The following is an 11,505-nucleotide window of genomic DNA, read 5'->3' on the forward strand; positions in this document are numbered from 1 at the left end:
CTTCAGCTCCCTGAAACCAACAGCCTCTGGTAGCACAAGCACTACCTTGCAGGCCCCACAGGCTTCATTCCCTTTGTGCAGGTTAGTGAATGGCACACATCAATGTCCAAGCACTCTCTGAACATTCCCTTCAGTGTCGAGCCTCTTCTCCATTGAATACTCACAAAACTAGCAGGCCTGCTGTGACCAAAGGAACAGTTCAGACCAGCTTGTAAGATTCTTCTCAGGACCAGCATTCTGCTTAATATTACAACACTGAGATATATTTATAGTGAAAACAAGAATAAATTTAGGATTAAAGTATAGAGATTCAGGAATATTTAGTAAGAATATCGGAAACAGGTGGTTACATATAAAACAAAATCATAACATGTTTTCTAGAGACTAAACTTAACTAACAGTTTACCTGCATGTCTAAAGCTGTTTATTGCACTCCAAGTCCTCTGCAACATTTTTAGTCAAGGCAGGAAGAGATCCCATTTTCATGAATACAGATATGTTATTGAGGCAGGTCAGCTGAAGCACTCCAATGAGGGTCCCTGCTCATTTACTTCCTAACCATAGGATACCATGATGCCTTCTTTGCCTTTTAGAAATACACCCAAAGTTCTTTGTCTTTACTCCTAGACATGATAACCCTCCAGGGCTGTTTTTTTTCCTGTGTGCTCATTTTTTGTTGACTTCACCTCTCTTCATTAACATGTGACTTCACATGTAAATGCACAGCCATTGTGTCCCCTTAAAGTGCTGAATTTACATCCCAGCAGAGAGATTCACGGTTTTACCTCCTGTCTGGAGGAGCCAGTCTAAGGCATGTTACCTTTTGGTGACCTGCTTTTACTTTACATTCTTAACAACAGTCTTGGCTATAAGTGAAATGTCATGTAATTAAGCAGCAGTGTATGCACCGTGGGTATGGAGCAGAGGTTCTCACTATGGGTTGCACTTCCCTGGGGAGGAACAAGCGTGTGCCAAGGGAGGCACAAGTCACCTGTCTTTTGGCCGGGGCGTTGTGCTGCCCCAGCAGATCCAGAGCTCTGCTTGGCCTGGGAACTGGGCAGAGGGAGCCAGACCTCAACCAGGAACTGGCTCAGAGATGGGGGCTGGCCTCAAACAAAGAACTTCAGAACTGTTAAGTTGTTAAAAAGTACATATCTGCTGAGCAGAGGGGAAGAGGCAGGGCTTGCAGGAAAGCAGACAGAACTCAGGTCTCTGGAAACAGGGTGTGTGCCTATGAAAAGTTGGGCCTACCCAACTCTTGAGGCAAGTGCTAAGACAATATTTATGTAGGCTTGTTTATGTTTTGCCACTTGTAACACCAAGAGATCCCCGGTTGTCGGGATTGAACCTTGGACCTCTGGAGCTAAATGCATGAGCCTCTACTGCATGAGTTAAAAACCATATAGCTTCTAGCTAAGGCTGTAGAGCAGACTCATTAATCTCGCTCTAAGTGGTCTAAGTGCCACTAGATGGGACAAAAAGAAAAGGAGTACTTGTGGCACCTTAGAGACTAACAAATTTATTAGAGCATAAGCTTTCGTGAGCTACAGCTCACTTCATCGGATGCATTTGGTGGAAAAAACAGAGGAGAGATTTATATACACACACACAGAGAACATGAAACAATGGGTTTATCATACACACTGTAAGGAGAGTGATCACTTAAGATAAGCCATCACCAACAGCAGGGGGGGGAAAGGAGGAAAACCTTTCATGGTGACAAGCAGGTAGGCTAATTCCAGCAGTTAACAAGAATATCAGAGGTTTCAGAGTAGCAGCCGTGTTAGTCTGTATTCGCAAAAAGAAAAGGAGTACTTGTGGCACCTTAGAGACTAACAAATTTATTAGAGTATAAGCTTTCGTGAGCTACAGCTCACTTCATCGAATGCATCCGATGAAGTGAGCTGTAGCTCACGAAAGCTTACTCTAATAAATTTGTTAGTCTCTAAGGTGCCACAAGTACTCCTTTTCTTTTTAAGAATATCAGAGGAACAGTGGGGCAGAACACCACACCTGGAGGTGTGTGGGTTACAGACATATCTAGAGTTTCCTGGATTTTCAAGCAGGAGTCTAATTTCCAATACATAATCATAGTGTAGCACCTCCTGTTGGGAAGTTATTTACCTTAACACCGTGTTTCTACAACACCGTGCCCCAGTCTCAGCCAGGGCCTCTAGGCACTACTGTAGTTCAAATGATAATATTTCAGCCTTCCAGACACTAGAGGGGGTAAGGACATCACATAAGGATACAGCAGGAGCATCAGATCTGAGAGCCTGAATCCTGCTCAACTTGTATTTGGAAACCTAAAGCACTAGCAGGAGTACATTAGAATTTGTTTAATACTCACTATTGAATGTGTGCATCAGTGACACGGCTGTGAAATCTCAAGATAACTGAGATAGATACAAGTGGATAATAGGTTTCACCCTTGAATTGAATCTGGATGAACAGGGCAGATCTCTCATGTTGATGAAATTGCTTACTGAACATTTGAGATCTAGGTTCTGCCACACACATTTCTGCCCTACAGTGGGACTTGCATACACGAGAAAGTTGTACTGCTTTGACTATGCTGGTAAGCAGTGTTTTTCAACCTGGGGTATAGGTACCCGTAGGGGTATATGAGCTCTCATCAGGGGTAGAGAAGAAAAATCCTGTAATGTCAGACAACACATTTTAATTGGTAAAACTTGATAATCTAATCATAGGTATATTATGACCATATCTCAGATGAGGGTATGCAGTAGATAACATTATTTGGAAAAAGGGGTATGTTATTTGAAAACCACATACAGTGAAATCGCCCCCCTCCTCTGTGTCAGGTAGAGTTATATCAATATAAGGGTACTCTATACTAGCATAGCTACTCCCATACGGGAAGGGGAATAACTACAAAGATGATAAATAAAAATTAATAGACTTGTCCCCAGGCCCACTTCCCATTTTCATATTTTGGGATAATCACACAGAAGAATTATCAGAGCTGTATCTGCAGAGCTAATGCACTGACTATTTTGACAGCATTATTCAATCAAAATTAAGCCTATTGTATTTCACACCTCCGTCCTGGGGATATTAGTGTCAGTGAAGTTTCTTTAGGTGTAGGTGAATCTCGTTCTTGGAGCAGATGTGTTTTCCTTGGGGGGGAGGGGCTTTAGCTGGATCAGGCGAGAGTTCGAAGCAGAGGAGGGTGAGAGCAAGAGCCACCTTCACCTCGTTTATTGTAACAGAATTAGAGGAACCATTAGAAAAGGGATACAGAATAAAACAGAAAATCTCATAATGCTACTATATAAAGTCACCTTGAATACTGCATGAGGTTCTGGTGATCCCATCTCAAAAAAAGATATTTTAGAATGGGAAAAGGTACAGAGAAGGGCAACAAAAATAATTAGTGGCATGGAACAGCTTGCATAGGAGGAGAGATTATAAAGACAGGGATTGTTCAGATTAGAAAAGAGATGACTAAGGAGTGACATGATAGAAGTTTATAAAATCAGGACAGGTGTGCAGAAAGTGAAGAGGGAAGTGTTATTTACCCCTTCACATAGCACATGAACCAGGGATCACCTGATGAAATTAATACGCAGCAGGTTTAAAACAAACATAAGACAGTACTTGTACACAAAACACACAGTCAATCTGTGGAACTTGTTGCCAGGGGAGGTTTTGAGGCCAAAAGTATAACTGCATTTAAAACATAATTCAGATAAGTTCATGAAGGATAGGTCCATCAATGGCTATTAGCCAGTATGGCCAGGGATGCAACCCCAGTTCTGAGTGTCCCTAAACCTCTAAGTACAGAAGCTGGTGCTGGATGGCAGGGGATGGGTCACTCGAAAATTGCCCTGTTCTGTCCACTCCCTCTGAAGCATCTGGCACTGGCCTCTGTGTGAAACAAGATACTGGGCTAGATGGAGTATTGGTCTGATCCACTATATTCATGCTTATGTTCGGTTTGATCTAGTATGTCCATTCTTATGTTCATATAAACAAGAATGAGGAAAGGATTCTATGCAACATGGAGTGAGTTTGAAATACACGTTACTTCCCTTCTTTGTGTAACTGGCAACGTGAAAAGGGGCACTCACCTCTTGACTGCCTCCTAGTTGCTATGTGTGGTACCACCAGTCTTTTCTCATCCCTGGCACCCTCTGCAGGCTGCCAGACAACCTTGGCAGGTCTTTTATGGCTTGGCACTCCAGACAAGCCACAAACTCTAAATGACCCTTCTGTGGCATTCAAGAATCTAGTAAATAAACAGTCTGTTTGCTCTCACTAGGGTCTTCAGCCCTAGCTCTGGGCCCTTTAAATTCAGCCCTTTGTTTGGGCTCCCATACAAGTCCCACCCCTTTCTGGGGTTTACACCATTTTACTTGTGGCTAGTAAGGGAACCTGGCTCACCCACTTCTCCAGGTTACAGCCCAGGGCCCTCTGCACAGCAGCCAGGTACTGCCCGCTCCAAATCCATCGCTGATATTTCGCTGGGCTTCTTCCAACCAGGCCCTTTATCTCCAGCCCTAGCTCAGAGCGAGCACCCCCAGATTCCTCTCTCTGCAATCCCAGCTGTGCAGGTTCAGCTAGCCATGAACTCCATCTATTGTCAGGACCCTGTGGCCAGAGAGGGGCACCTGCCTTCTCTTCTCTGGGCCCAGTCAGGGACTGCCCCACCAAGTCCAGGCAGCTCCTTTTATCTACGGCACCAGGACCCTGACTGGTTGTTGCCATCCCATCTAGCCCTTGGAGGACAAGATCTCTGAGGTTTTCCAAAATGGCTGCTCCAGAAGAGAGCCAAAAAGGCCAAACACAACCCATCACAAGAGGATTTCAATATTCTAGCTGGATGCTATGATGCCCAGCCTAACTGACTGTGGTCCAAAGGCAGAGAGGCCTTTCTGGCATTGGCATGAATGTTGATCATATTGGGTATCTGGAAGAGCTGTCAAAGTGGGGTCCTTGCCATTCCTGACTCTTGAAGCAGCCATGCCCCAGAGAGCTGGCTGTTGGGACAGTCGGGAGTGGGGAAGGCTGTGTTGTGATTGAGTCTAGATGGGGGCTAGAAAGCAGGAGAAAAGCAGAAGAGGGAGCACTTTGCCCTTCCCCTGTCTTCTCCTGGTTCTTAATTCTGACAGACATGAGATCCTGTCTAGTGAGCTTAGCATGCATGTAGACTATTTTATTATATGTTTTCTCTGTGTTCCTTTTGTCCTAAAATGAATGCACTGTGCTTTGTGAAAGTTGTCTGGTCACTGGTAACACCATCTATGGCCCTTGAGAGAGTGCAAATCACAGGTGCTGGATTAATAGGTGGAAAGTCTGGTTGAGTTTAGGAAGGGGTTTGAGCAGATGATGGAGCAAAGATATGAGGTATCTGAAGGGAAAAGCTCAGACTCACGGATGGAAGCAGGGCTGGGGAATTTTGAGGAGAGACTGGATGAAGAAAGTGGTCAGTGGAAACATGTGACTCAAAGAACCAGGCAGAGAAAAAGACAGGCTAGTGAAGAAGAAATAGAGCTTAGGAACAGGTTTGCAGAGTTGGAAAATGAAGAAGGGGCTCAGCAGGTAGTCGCTGAAGGTGGAAGGGTAAGGAAGAAGAGAAGAGAGGCTAGCCCTATAGAAAAAGGGGAAGAGTCAAGGGAGACTACACCAAATATGAGCCCCAGGAGGATACAGGATGGGTTGAAGAGAATTGTAAGGGAAAATAGGAATGGAAAGAACTTGCAGCCAGAGGGAACAGGGGAGAGACTGGAGAATAGCACTGTCACCAGGAAAAGGCAGGTCTATGTGATCGGGGACTCTTTATTGAGAAGAATAGACAGGCCTGTAACTAGAGCTGATCCTGAGAATAGAAGGGTGTGCTGTCTTCCGGGTGCTAAGATACGGGATGTAGACCTGAGGTTGAAAAGGATCCTCAAGGGAGCGGGAAAGAATCCCCTAATTATCCTTCATGTGGGAACAAATGATACAGCCAGATTCTCGCTGGAAAGTATCAAGGGAGACTATGCTAGGCTGGGGAAGACGCTTAAGGAAATTGAGGCTCAGGTGATCTTTAGCGGGATCCTTCCTGTTCCTAGAGAAGGGCAACAAAGGTGTGACAAGATTATGACTGTCAACAGATGGCTTAGGCAGTGGTGCTATAAGGAGGGCTTTGGGATGTATGGCCACTGGGAGGCATTCACGGACAGAGGTCAGTTCTCTCGGGATGGACTTCATCTGAGTAGGGAAGGAAATAGACTTCTAGGATCGAGGCTGGCACAACTGATAAAGAGAGCTTTAAACTAGGAATTGGGAGGAGATGGATGGGAGATGTCCAGAAAATCTCCACGCCAGATTTTAGCATTGAGAGGGAAGAAGATGAAGTAAGAAAGGATACAGCCATGGGTAGGAGAATGTATATAAGGAGCGAGGGCGGTGTGGATACTAGTCTAATAGGTTATACTGGCTGTAGAATGACTGTGCCTAATAGGGTACAAAATGTGAGCGAGGCCAAACAGCAAAAATTAAGATGTTTATACACCAATGCGAGGAGTCTAGGTAACAAAATGGAGGAACTAGAGCTACTGGTGCAGGAAGTGAAACCAGATATTATAGGGATAACAGAAACATGGTGGAATAGTAGTCATGACTGGACTACAGGTATTGAAGGGTATGTGCTGTTTAGGAAAGACAGAAACAAAGGCAAAGGGGGTGGAGTAGCATTGTATATCAACGATGAGTTAGAATGTAAAGAAATAAGAAGCGATGCAATGGATAAGACAGAGTCTGTCTGGGCAAAAATTACATTGGGGAAGAAAACTAGTAAAGCCTCTCCTACGATAGTGCTTGGGGTGTGCTATAGACCTCCGGGATCTAATTTGGTTATGGATAGAGCCCTTTTTAATGTCTTTAATAAAGTAAATACTAATGGAAACTGCGTGATCATGGGAGACTTTAACTTCCCAGATATAGACTGGAGGACCAGTGCTAGTAATAATAATAGGGCTCAGATTTTCCTAGATGCGATAGCTGATGGATTCCTTCATCAAGTAGTTGCTGAACCGACTAGAGGGGATGCCATTTTAGATTTAATTTTGGTGAGTAGCGAGGACCTCATAGAAGAAATGGTTGTAGGGGACAATCTTGGCTCAAGTGATCATGAGCTAATTCAGTTCAAACTAAATGGAAGGATTAACAAAAATAAATCTGCAACTAGGGTTTTTGATTTCAAAAGGAGCTGACTTTCAAAAATTAAGGAAATTAGTTAGGGAAGTGGATTGGACTGAAGAACTTATGGATCTAAAGGCAGTTGAGGCCTGGGATTACTTTAAATCAAAATTGCAGAAGCTATCGGAAGCCTGTATCCCAAGAAAGGGGAAAAAATTCATAGGAAGGAGTTGTAGACCAAGCTGGATGAGCAAGCATCTTAGAGAGGTGATTATGAAGAAGCAGAAAGCATACAGGGAGTGGAAGATGGGAGGGATCAGCAAGGAAAGCTACCTAATTGAGGTCAGAAGATGTAGGGATAAAGTCAGAGAGGCTAAAAGTCGAGTAGAGTTGGACCTTGCAAAGGGAATTAAAACCAATAGTAAAAGGTTCTATAGCCATATAAATAAGAAGAAAACTAAGAAGGAAGAAGTGGGGCCGCTTAACACTGAAGATGGAGCGGAGGTTAAAGATAATCTAGGCATGGCCCAATATCTAAACAAATACTTTGCCTCAGTCTTTAATAAGGCTAAAGAGGATCTTGGGGATAATGGTAGCATGACAAATGGGAAGGAGGATATAGAGGTAGATATTACCATATCAGAGGTAGAAGCGAAACTGAAACAGCTTAATGGGACTAAATCGGGGGGCCCAGATAATCTTCATCCAAGAATATTAAAGGAATTGGCACCTGAAATTGCAAGCCCATTAGCAAGAATTTTTAATGAATCTGTAAACTCAGGAATAGTACCGAATGATTGGAGAATTGCTAATATAGTTCCTATTTTTAAGAAAGGAAAAAAAAGTGATCCAGGTAACTACAGGCCAGTTAGTTTGACATCTGTAGTATGCAAGGTCCTGGAAAAAATTTTGAAGGAGAAATTAGTTAAGGACATTGAAGTCAATGGTAAATGGGACAAAATACAACATGGTTTTACAAAAGGTAGATCGTGCCAAACCAACCTAATCTCCTTTTTTGAAAAAGTAACAGATTTTTTAGATAAAGGAAATGCAGTGGATCTAATTTACCTAGATTTCAGTAAGGCATTTGATACAGTGCCACATGGGGAATTATTAGTTAAATTGGAGAAGATGGGGATCAATATGAACATCAGAAGGTGGATAAGGAATTGGTTAAAGGGGAGACTGCAACGGGTCCTACTGAAAGGCGAACTGTCAGGTTGGAGGGAGGTTACCAGTGGAGTTCCTCAGGGATCGGTTTTGGGACCAATCTTATTTAATCTTTTTGTTACTGACCTTGGCACAAAAAGTGGGAGTGTGCTAATAAAGTTTGCAGATGATACAAAGCTGGGAGGTATTGCCAATTCGGAGAAGGATCGGGATATCATACAGGAGGATCTGGATGACCTTGTAAACTGGAGTAATAGTAATAGGATGAAATTTAATAGTGAGAAGTGTAAGGTTATGCATTTAGGGATTAATAACAAGAATTTTAGTTATAAGTTGGGGACGCATCAATTAGAAGTAACGGAAGAGGAGAAGGACCTTGGAGTATTGGTTGATCATAGGATGACTATGAGCTGCCAATGTGATATGGCTGTGAAAAAAGCTAATGCGGTTTTGGGATGCATCAGGAGAGGCATTTCCAGTAGGGATAAGGAGGTTTTAGTACCGTTATACAAGGCACTGGTGAGACCTCACCTAGAATACTGTGTGCAGTTCTGATCTCCCATGTTTAAAAAGGATGAATTCAAACTGGAGCAGGTACAGAGAAGGGCTACTAGGATGATCCGAGGAATGGAAAACTTGTCTTATGAAAGGAGACTTAAGGAGCTTGGCTTGTTTAGCCTAACTAAAAGAAGGTTGAGGGGAGATATGATTGCTCTCTATAAATATATCAGAGGGATAAATATAGGAGAGGGAGAGGAATTATTTAAGCTCAGCACCAATGTGGACACAAGAACAAATGGGTATAAACTGGCCACCAGGAAGTTTAGACTTGAAATCAGACGAAGGTTTTTAACCATCAGAGGAGTGAAGTTTTGGAATAACTTTCCAAGGGAAGCAGTGGGGGCAAAAGATCTATCTGGTTTTAAGATTCTACTCGATAAGTTTATGGAGGAGATGGTATGATGGGATAATGGGATTTTGGTAAGTAATTGATCTTTAAATATTCAGGGTAAATATGCCAAATCCCCTGAGATGGGATATTAGATGGATGGGATCTGATTTACTATAGAAAATTCTTTCCTGGGTATCTGGCTGGTGAATCTTGCCCATGTGCTCAGGGTTTGGCTGATTGCCATGTTTGGGGTCGGGAGGGAGTTTTCCTCCAGGGCAGATTGGAGAGGCCCTGGAGGTTTTTTTGCCTTCCTCTGTAGCATGGGGCATGGTTGACTGGAGGGAGGCTTCTCTGCTCCTTGAAGTTTTGAACCATGATTTGAGGACTTCAATAGCTCAGACATGGGTGAGGTTTTTCATAGGAGTGGTGGGTGACATTCTGTGGCCTGCGCTGTGCAGGAGGTCGGACTAGATGATCAGAGTGGTCCCTTCTGACCTTAGTATCTATGAATCTATGAATAGCAGGCCTATAGTCACAGGGACCTCAAGTCTAAATCCCTGGTCTGGAGGGGAAAGTCCCCTCCCCAAGAAAGGTGACAGCTAAGAAGTCCAATACCTAAAAGGGTGACCCTGAGCAGATCGCAGAGGGGGCTGAGGTGCAATGTGGCCGCAAACTCTTCAGGGTCCCTGACAAATCATGGAACAGGCTCAAGTAGGGTGAAAGAAGCCACAGAGTTTAATAAGGCAGCTCCCCACATCGCTCCTGGGCCAAAATGCCTTGGAACAATTTTTGTAGACCCGCTCAGTCCTCTCCCAACCTGAGGCAAACAAGCAAATAGTCCCCAGACAAACTCAATGGTCTTACGTCAGGCCTACCGTCCTCTGGCAGGGCTTTGGCATTCTGCGGTCTCTGCCAAGATCCAGGACTGGCCCTTTCCCTGAGAGAGCAAAGGATGGGAGGTCTGGTCTCCTCTTTGCTCAGCCAAGTTAGCAATTAAGTACCATTGCAAAATATCATTGAGACAAAGAACTTATTAAAAAATGACTGGATGTTGTTATGAATAATGGGGATGTCTGAAGATATAATAGTAGAGATGAAAAATGACAAAGAAAAGTCTGGAAGCTCTAGAAAGACTTCTTCTGCAGAGCATAAACCAAACTATGGCTGATGGGAGTGAGGGAGAAACTTTCCCTGGAAGAATGTTATTCCATAGCTGCCTACTGTAGGGTTTCTACATAGAAGCAGGTACTCGCTAGTGTGGGAGTCCAAACACTGGACTAGCTGGATCATTGGCAAAATGTGTAATAGGATCCTGGTTGCAATCTTAACCCTGGAGAGGATACTGGGTCTGCACAATGAACTGAAATTAGACCATGAAGTAAAGAAATGCTGGAAGAAAGTCCAGTCCTTAAAACTGTACAGACATTATTGTAGGAGGGTCTTGCAGAGGTAAGCAAAAGAGCCATGGGATTGTTCACAATTATTGTTAGCCCACTTTAAAGATAGGAAAAATGAGACAGAGAGGTTGTGGGTGGGGTTTTCCAAAGTGTCCAGATAACTTAAGAGTATAAGTGGCACTGATTTTCTATGGGATTGGTGCTTGTAAATCACATAGGTACTTTTGAAAAGTCCCATTCTGCTTGGCTTAGGCACCTTGGTTCAGTGGATCAGGCATGAGTCTTGGACTCAGGTAGCTTTCTCCATAATGGTGCAAACAAGATGGAAACATTGTTCTCTATACTGGTGTTGAAATTCTCCAAACTCATTCTTCAGGGAGACTTCAGCATTCACGTCAACATGGACTTGGATGTAAAACTCACCCATCATTACATTAATTTATTGCTTGCTTAGGACACTTATTGGTCATTTCTGGTCAACCCCCACAGCTGGCCATACCTGACACAGTCTTCAGCCTAGACGTTAATAATGTTGTTTCCGAACTTAGGTTTTGATCATTGATGTTACTTTGTTGTCCTGCTCCCCTAACAACACAGGGTTCTGCTTCCAGAAAAGTCTACTGACCTGAATCAAGTTGTCATGGGTAGCCCCTGGGAACAGCAAACATCTCAGCATTTTACCTTCCAGAATATGTCACCTAGTGTTTGAGGATTATTAATGTGTTTATTGAAATGCTCTCAACAAAACCTGGACAAGTAATTGAGGATTCAAAAAACACCACAACTCTTTATTAAGGGATTCAACTCCAGAAGGGATTGACAGACCCATTCCTGATAAAACTGCACCCAATTTAGTAAATATGGATCTCCACATATCACACAACACAATTTGCAACACAA

This window comes from Dermochelys coriacea, chromosome 8 (assembly GCF_009764565.3).
Source record: "Dermochelys coriacea isolate rDerCor1 chromosome 8, rDerCor1.pri.v4, whole genome shotgun sequence".
Lineage (NCBI taxonomy): Eukaryota > Metazoa > Chordata > Testudines > Dermochelyidae > Dermochelys > Dermochelys coriacea.